Source organism: Callithrix jacchus, chromosome X (assembly GCF_049354715.1).
Source record: "Callithrix jacchus isolate 240 chromosome X, calJac240_pri, whole genome shotgun sequence".
Classification (NCBI taxonomy): domain Eukaryota; kingdom Metazoa; phylum Chordata; class Mammalia; order Primates; family Cebidae; genus Callithrix; species Callithrix jacchus.
Genome location: NC_133524.1, coordinates 2,975,318 through 2,985,363, shown reverse-complemented (window position 1 = coordinate 2,985,363; position 10,046 = coordinate 2,975,318).

The window sequence follows — 10,046 nt, the reverse complement described above, 5'->3', positions numbered from 1 at the left end:
GTGGGAGATAATTGAATCATGAGGGCAGTTTCCCCCATACTGTTCTCATAGTAGTGAATAAGTCTCACGAGATCTGACGGTCTTATAAGGAGAAACCCCTTTCGCTTGGCTCTCACTCCCTCTTTGCCTGCCACCGTTTCTGAAGATGTGACTTGCTCCTCCGTGCTTTCCCCCATGATTGTGAGGCTTCCCTGGCCACATAGAATTGTAAGTCCAATTAAACCTCTTTCTTTTGTAAACTGCCCAGTCTCAGGTATGTCTTTATGAGCAGCAGGAAAACAGACTACTGCATTGGGCAGTGGGCATATTCAGCTGGTGAATATCCCAGTAATAAAGCCAACCTCACATGGCTTGCATAGGAAGCTTTATCTAGGATGCTCCACTTGGCATTTTATAGGGAGGATTGGGCAGTCCCCTTCTCAGGATAAACGGACTTTGTGGTGGTGTTTACCCTTTCTACCAGGCTGGCCCTTTCCTCAGGAAAAGCCTCCTGTGCATCCGGGTCCCGTACGCTCATCAGCAAGTGGTTAATAGTGAGTGAGCTGCGGGTCCTGAACCAATCCAAACATGCCCTTTAATTCTGTGGCATTTAAAAATTAAATACATTGGCTGGTCAGGGTGGCTCAGGCCTATAATCCCAGCCCTTTGGGAGGTCAAGGCAGGCAGATCACTTAAGGTCAGGAGTTGAAGAGTAGCCTTACCAAAATGATGAAACTGCATCTCTACCAAAAAATAGAAAAGTTAGCCAGGCATGGTGGCATGTGCCTGTAATCCCAGCTTCTCAGGAGGCTGAGGTGGGAAAATCACTTGAACCCAGGAGGTGGAGGTTGCAATAAGCTGAGATCACACCACTGCACTCCAGCCTGGATGACAGAATGAGACCCTTTCTCAAAAAAAAAAAAAAAAAATTAACATACTGTTCTTAAAGTAGTCATTCTTACAAACCATTTTAGAAAAGGGAATTCAGGAAGCTGATGATAATCTACAAGATAAAACAATTCCTTTTCAAGCGTATGCAACCCATGGCCGGTGAGCTGCATGTGGCCCAGGACAGCTTTGAATGCGGTCCAACACAAATTTGTAAACTTTCTGAAAACAGTATGAGATTCTTTCTGCCCCCCCCCTTTTTTTTTTTTTTTTTTTTTTTGCCTATCAGCTATCATTAGTGTGTGTGTATTTTTGTGTGGACCAAGACAATTTTTCTTCCAAGGTCGCCCAGGAAAGCCAAAACATTGGACAGCCCTGCAAATACCCTTTGGGTTTAATAGTTACTTGATTTTGCCCTTCTCCAACATTGTCTTTTTTTTTTTTTTTTTTTTGGAGACAGAGTTTTGCTCTTGTTACCAGGCTGGAGTGCAATGGCGCAATCTCGGCTCACCGCAACCTCCGCCTGCTGGGTTCAGGCAATTCTCCTGCCTCAGCCTCCTGAGTAGCTGGGATTACAGGCAACCACCACCATGCCCAGCTAATTTTTTGTATTTTTAGTAGAGACGGGTTTTCACCATGTTGACCAGGATCGTCTCGATCTCTTGACCTCATGATCCACCTGCCTCGGCCTCCCAGAGTGCTTGGATTACAGGTGTGAGCCACCGCGCCTGGCCCACACTGTCCTATTTTCTTGGTAATCACTGGTCTCAGAGGTAACTTTCGGTTGGCTTGGCTTAATTTTTCCTTTTGTAGGAAGCTTTGAGGTGACTGGCCTGATCTGAGACAGACCCACCTCTGAGCTTGGTACAGCTTTCAAGTACAAGACAGCTCTCTTTTACTTTCATTTTAGCAACTACAGAGAGCAGTAAGAAAGGGATTGAATAGTTCACTTATTCCTTATTAATTTACATTTCCTATACATCCAGTGAACTAAATTCCCTGGGAGTATGAGTAGGATCCATCTCTAAATTCCTCTGGTGGCTTAGATCTTTAGGGACTGAAGGCAAGCTAGCTGCAGCTCCTTACTGATACAGGAACTAGAAAGAAATTATTCTGACAGATAGTGACAGTAAAAGAGGCCTCTGCAGAATTTCCCTTTTAATAAAAAGCAGCTCCCAAATCATTTCTTTTCTAACAAAGAGCAGCCTGGAAACCTGAGCTGCAGACATAGATAAGCAAGCTGGAAGCTTGCACAGGTAAATGCCAGCAGCTGTGCCAATGGTAAAGGCTACCTGGAAGCCAGGTATGTTCAACATGGAGGTTCCTTCTTCCCTTTTCTTTGTCACCATGTGTACGGTAAGAAAAAAACAGGGGCAGGTCGTGGTGGCTCACCCCTGTAATTCCAGCACTTTAGGAGGTTGAGGTGGATGAATCATCTGAGGTCAGGAGTTCAAGACCAGCCTTGCCAATATGGCGAAACCCCATCTGTATTAAAAAAAAAAATAGAAAACTTAGCAGGGCATGGTGGCACATGCTTATAATCCCAGCTACTCAGTAGGTTGAGGCAGGAGAATCACTTGAACCCAGGAGGTGGATGTTGCAGTGAGCTGAGATCATGCCACTACACCCCAGCCTGGCAGCCTGGGCAACAAGAGTGAAACTCCGTTTCAAAAAAACAGAACAAAACAGGAAACATGGAACCTGCCAGGTAGAGAATCCACCTGCATAATAAAAGATTAGGCCAGCTTTTCATGCCCTATGCAAATGACATACCCAGTTCTAACCAGTTTTATGTGCCCTATGCACATGGTACACCTGGTCCAACCAATCTTTTGTGCCCTATGTGAATCATACATACACTGCCTCCTCAAGCTCATCTGTAAAACTTGCTGCATTTCAGCGAGGAAGCAGCAACCCACTTCTCCAGGACCCTGCTCTGCTGCAGAGAGCTCTTCTCTTTCTTTTGCCTATTAAACTTCTGCTGTCAACCTCATTTTGTGTGTCCATGTCCTCATTTTCTGTGGCCATGAGACAATGAATCTCGGCTTTTTATCCCAGACAAGGTCAGGAGTTGGAGACCAGCCTGGCCAACACGGCGAGACCCCATGTTTACTAAAAATACAAAACTTAGCCAGGTGTGGTGGTGGGCACCTGTAATCCCAGCTACTCTGGAGGCTGAGGCAGGAGAATCGCTTGAACCCAGGAGGTGGAGGATGCAGTGAATTGAGATTGTGCCACTGCACTACAGCCTGGGTGACAGAGCAAGACCCTGTCTCAAAAAATACAAATAAATAAATAAACCTGGAAATAGTTGAAAATAACTTAGCTTTGAATAAAAATATATTTTTTAGAAAAGTTTTTTTATAATATAATTTTTTAAAGTTGGAAATGACCCAGATAGTTAATGAATATCTATTATTTAACTTTAGATTTAAATTATGTTTATTTATAAGCATTTGCTTCATTACACTTACCTAATTCATTTATAAAATGTTTTCCCTGGATTATCTATAAAAACTGTGATTGTTACCATTTAAAGTTATTTCCCTGTTAACTATTTTTATAGCCTATGAATTTTGTGTGTTTACCTAAGTAAAAATTTTAAAGTTAAATATATAGGCATTTTACCAACAACTGAAGATTTAGCTATTTTTATTACACCAATAACATCAAATGTCTTATTTATCAAAAAGTGCACAAAGATTATTCTGTGTTATGCTGGGTTGCTGGGTTTGTGGTTTTTCTAAGCCTTATGTCAAATCTTGACACCTTATAATCTGTCAGAGGGAACTATGAAACCACTTCACCAACAAATGCAAACAAACGTGTGTGCTGACAGTTTTAAGATATTTCTAATACTACTTGACCAGTAATTTTAAAGCCAGCCTATTCATTAAAGTTGTATGTAAGTCATGGGAACTTGAACAGCGTTTTGGCTTTTTATTTCATTTATGAGTACTCTTTTTTATTTTTTATTTTTTTGAGACGGAGTCTTGCTCTGTCACCCAGGCTGGAGTGCAACGGCATGATCTCAGCTCACTGCAACTTCCACCTTCCAGGTTCAAGCGATTCTCCTGCCTCAGTCTCTCGAGTAGCTGGGATTATAGGTGTATGCCACCATGCCAGGCTAATTTTTGTATTTTTAATAGAGGCGGGGTTTCACCATGTTGGCCAGGCTGATCTCGAACTCCTGACCTCAGGTGATATGCCCGCCTCGGCCTCCCAAAGTGCTGGGATTACAGGAGTGAGCCACTGTGCTGGCCTATGAGTACTCTTTAACTTGAAGCCTATCTGACATTTCATGGCTAAATTTGAACAATGAGAACACATGGACACAGGGAGGGGAGCACTACACACTGGGGTCTGTTGGGGGGAACAGGGGAGGGATAGCAGAGGGTGGGGAGTTGGGGAGAGATAGCATGGGGAGAAATGCCAGATATAGGTGAAGGGAAGGAAGACAGCAAATCACACTGCCATGTGTGTACCTATGCAACTATCTTGCATGTTCTTCACATGGACCCCAAAACATAAAATGCAATAAAATATATATATATATATATGTATGTTTGTACACATATATTTGCAAGTACATAAAGACATCTAAACACACATAGGCACTCATGCAAAGATCCTATAGCTTTTACTTCAGCACTCTAGCCAGGAGATATCAACACAAACTCACCAGTTTATATGTACAAAAAAGTTATACCAACAGTGACTTTATCTCAACAGCATTAGAAAAGTAACAGAAGGGCCAGGCACGGTGGTTCATGCATGTAATCCCAGCACTTTGGGAAGCTGAGGCAGGCAGATCACTTGAGGTCAGCAGTTTGAGACCAGTGTGATCAACAAGGCGAGACCCTGTCTCTACTAAAAATACAAAACTCAGCCATATGTGGTGGCAGGCCCCTATAATACCAGCTACTCGGAAGGCTGAAGGAGGAGAATCACTTGAACCAGGGAGGCAGGGGCTACAGTAAGTTGAGATCGCACCACTGCACTCCAGGCTGGATGACAGAGCAAGACTCTGTCTCAAAACAAAGAAACAAAGAAACAAACAAGAAAAGAAAATAGAGGACTTAGGAACTGTATGGTCACAGGTTGACCTTTGGGCTGGAATTTTCTTTGATGTAATGTGTGCAGCAGTTTAAAGTTTGAGCAAGCACAGACATAATATGGAACAGGGAAGTTTCTTGTTTCACCTGGCATGCCCTCAAACTTTTCCCACTGACACAAATACTTGTAAGTAGAGAAACCATAAAAGCAAAAGGGGTGCCCAAAAGGGGGTTGTTCTCCTTGCTTTTCCCCATTCTTACCTGACATGTCTCCCACTTTTTTTTTTTAAATGTGGAACTAAATGGTGACCTAGGTTTTAGAAGGGTGGATTGAAGAGTGCTGGCTGTGCCAGGGATGACAGCATGTCACCACTGAGTCATTTCACCCTTTTATGCATCTCAGTTTCCTTGTCGAGAGGTCTAGACGTCCAAGATGGCTCAAAATAACAAGTGATCAGCTCTTACACCTGTTTCCTGGATGAGCCTCTTCAAATTAACTTTGTTGTCTGATTCCCTGTAGGGTCACTGTACATCATGGCAGGAGTCAATCCCCCAGGCACTCCCACTCAACCCCCCACCCAGGGGTGTTTTTTGGCTGGGAGGAGCAACACCCCCTTTCTTTTACAAGCTGAGGAGCTCAACCTCTCATCTACAGAAGTGGCAGTTTAGTTCCTCGTGCAATTGCACACACGGGCCAAAGGAGATTAATTTGGGGGGAAATGCAGTGGAGAAGACCCTTCAGAATGCAATGCCAAACCTAAATAAGGATCCTATATAACCTAGGACAAAGAAGAAAGAAGAGAGAAAAAGAGCTCAGAATGAACCAAGGATCATCAACCAAATGGAAGGGCCGGAGTTCTGGAGGAGTCACTGGTGCCACTGGAGGAGAAACCTAAAGTCAGGGAGGGCTTCCAATGGCCCTGCTGGTACCTTAGCTCCAGGCTAGGGGAACTCCTTCAGGGATTCTGACTCTTTTCTGAGGCCCCACTTGTAGGGCACCAATTATTGTCAAATAATTGGAGTTTGAAAAAAGTCAAACTCTGTAAAATATTTGAAGAGAGTTATTCATGTAACCATGCTCACAACACAGCCCCAGGAGGTCCTGAGAACAAGTGGCCAAGGTGGTTGTGTTACAGCTTGGTTTTATACATTTTACGGTGACAGAAGACACCAGCCTGGCCGACAAGGTGAAATCCCGTCTCTACTAAAAACACAAAAATTAGCCTAGTGTGGTGGCAGGTGCCTCTAATCCCAGTTACTCTGGAGGCAGAGGCACAAGAATTGCTTAAACCTGGTAGGCAGAGATTGCAGTGAGCCGAGATTGCACCATTGCACTCTGGCCTGGGGTAATAGAGTGAGACTCTATCTCAAAAAAGAAAAAAAAAACTGAAGAATAATCTATAAAATAATTGACAATTACTTAAATTGGATAGTGGAACAGAATCATATCAAACGCATCCATTTATTTTTAACTTTTTTTGTTTCCTTGTTTGTAATTAAGCTGCCTCTTGCACTAATGTATGTCTGGATTTTGCGTTTATTTTTCCATTCAGAAAGTCTATCTTTTTAAAAAGGAATTTAAATCCATTCATGTTGATTATGATCACTGTTATATTTGGATTGAGTCCTGGAGTTTCATTTTATGTTATTCTCTCTCCTTTTTTTTTTTTTTTTTTTTTTACATGTATCAGACTTTCTACTTCTTTGGTGTAATTCTTTTCCACCCACCTCTGATTGCATGAATCAGATTTTCTTCAATCCATGCATTTCCCATGCAGGCGCTGTATACAAATCTTTTCTAGTTTTCTGGTGGTGACCACCTTTCAATTGCCAGCACACATATTTAAGCTGATATTTTCTACCAAATATAAAGATAGTCATTATCTATGTCTTCTTCCCAGACGAAACAAAAACATGAACATATGCTCATTCTCTCTTTCTTTGCTGCTCTTTCAATTATCTCCCATGTGAAATGTTAAGTCCAGATTATTTTCATAGCTATGCACTAACAGATTCATACTTAACTGTGTTTTATACGTTTATTTATTCAGCACTGCTTCCTGTGTGCTCCCTTCTTTTTATTATTATTATTTTGGGACAGGGTCTTGCTCTGTTACCCAGACTGGAGTGCAGTGATGTAATCATAGCTCACTGCGGCTTCAATCTCCTGGGCTCAAGTGATCCTCCTGCCTCAGCCTCCTGACTAGCTGGGACTATAGGCACTAAACTTAGCAATTTTAAATGAATTTTTAGTAGAGACGAGATCTCAACTTGTTGTTCAGGCTGGTGTTGAAATCCTGGACTCAAGTGATCCTCCCACCTCAGCCTTCCAAAATGCTGTGGTTACAGGTATGAGCCACTGCATTTGGCTACTCTCACCTTTCTTGGATTCACATTCTATTTTGCTGGAGTCAATCAACTAACTTTTCCCTCTAATGTCTTTGAGGGATAAAAATTTTGAGCATTTGCAAATTTGAAACACTGTAAAACCCAAAATGGCACATTCATTTCTTCAGTCTCTCCATACCTGAGGTGATATGGTTTGGCTGTGTCCCCACTCAAAGCTCATCTTGAATTGTAGCTCCCATGATTCCCATATGTTGTGGGAGGGACCCAGTGAGAGATAGCTGAATCATGGGGTGGTTTCCCGCATACTGTTCTCATGGTAGTGAGTAACTCTCCTGAGATCTGATGGTTTTATAAGAGGTTTCCCCTTTCACTTGGCTCTTCTTTCTCTCTTGCCTGCCACCATGTAAGATGTGCATTTTGCCTTCTGCCATGGTCATGAGGCCTCCCAAGCGATGTGGAACTGTGAGTCCATTAAACCTCTTTCCTTTATAAATTACCCAATCTTGGGTACACCTTTATCAGCGGCATGAGAACAGACTAATAGCTGCGGTATATGTTCTATGTGGCAAACATGCAGGGCAGAAAACACAAAGGCACTCTGGAGGTGTTTCTTAAATCTCCTTCCTACCACCTTAACAATTCTCAAAAATATTGCAGCAGGTTTGGAAAATACAATAACGAAGGAAGGGGAAGGGTTTGCTCCCATGACCATGTTGCCAGCTCTCTGGCAAAACCACAAATCCCAGAAAATCTCTTCTCAGACACCTTCCAGAACTCACCTCTTTAAGGTTCATGGCATGAGGGGGGAATGTCCCTGATGAAGACTCTGTCTGTCCTTCACTCTCTCTCAATTCCCCCTGTCCTCTTAATATGCGACTTTTCACATCCCAGCATGTGATGATAGAGAGATCAGGGCAGATGGTTTGAGTAAGACTCCTACTTCAGCTACCTCATGTTTCTTAGACATTCATTTAACACCTCTTACTTTATCACCATTTTATTTTTATTTTTAATTGACAAATAATATGCATGTATATGTAGTACAACAAGGAATGCTTTGATATATGTTCACAATGTGGACAAATTAATAAATCAATCCCCTCTTAGGAGCAATAAGCTTAGTGATCTATTGCACAGAATGGTGACCATAATAAATAATAGTGCATGGTAGATTTTAATGACCATTTCTTCCTAATCTAAGTTCTGGGTAAAGAAAATTTAACCTCAGTGTTTCTTGTAATAAAATAAAATTACCATCATCTTAAAGTACTTGTTCCAGCCTCTTGTGTTTTAGGATATTTATCCATTTAATCTTTGCAACAAGTCCATGCAGTGTTTGCTATTGCAGTCATTTTAAAGTTGAGACATTGCAGTACAGAGAAGTGGGACTTATTTTTTCCTAGCCAATAGATAGAAATAACTTGGAAAGCAGACATTGGGTTTTAGAGTCTGCACGTTTTACTACCATTTTTTATTTTTCTAAAAATGCTGAATTGTGGAGGACAGATTGGCTACTTTGACTCTGTGAAATGGACATGTCTGGTTGGTAAATATCTACCATCGTATCCCCTGGATTAACATAAAGTAAACCGAGTCTGTTACTCCTAATGGCTCAAGAAAACATCAATGACAAGTCTCTAGCAAGAACAGCTGCAGCATGCTTAAACGCATTGACCAAGTAGTTGAGAAATGTTTGTCTAGCGGCTCCTAGTGGCACATTAGCGAAGTGGGGGCATAATTAATTGGTTCATTCAGGTCAAAGTCTGCAGTGTGGCTACAATGTGAAGAGGGATTTAAAAAATAGCAGAATTGGGGCCAGGAGCCATGACACTCCTGTAACCCTAGCACTCTGGGAGGCCAGGGTGGGTGGATCACCTGAGGTCAGGAGTTTGAGACCAGCCTAGGCAACATCACCCCATCTCTACTAAAAATACAAAAAATTAGCTGGGTGTGGTGGCAGGCACCTGTAATCCCAGCTACATGGGAGGCTGAGAAAGGAGAATCACTTGAACCCAAAAGGCAGAGGTTGCAGTGAGCTGAGATCCCATCATTGCACTCCAGCCTGGGCAACAAGAGCGAAACTCTGTTTACGTATGGAACCAAAAGAGAGCCCGCATAGCCAAGTCAATTCTAAGCAAAAAGAACACAGCGGGGGGCATCACGCTACCGGATTTCAAACTATACTACAAGGCTACAGTAATCAAAACAGCATGGTACTGGTACCAAAACAGAGATATAGACCAATGGAACAGAACAGAGGCAACAGAGGCAGCACAACATATCTACAACCACACAATCTTTGATAAACCTGTCAAAAACAAGCAATGGGGAAAGGATTCCCTGTTCAACAAATGGTGTTGGGAAAACTGGCTAGCCATGTGCAGAAAGCAGAAACTGGACCCCTTCCTGACACCTTACACTAAAATTAACTCCAGATGGATTAAAGACTTAAACATAAGACCTGGCACCATAAAAACCCTAGAAGGAAATCTAGGCAAAACTATTCAGGACATAGGAGTAGGCAAGGACTTCATGAACAAAACACCAAAAGCATTGGCAACAAAAGCCAAAATAGACAAATGGGACCTAATAAAACTCCACAGTTTCTGCACGGCAAAAGAAACAGTCACTAGAGTGAATCGGCAACCAACAGAATGGGAAAAAATTTTTGCAGTTTACCCATCTGACAAAGGGCTGATATCCAGAATTTACAAAGAACTCAAACAGATTTACAGGAAAAAAACAAACAAGCCCATTCAAAAGTGGGCAAAGGAT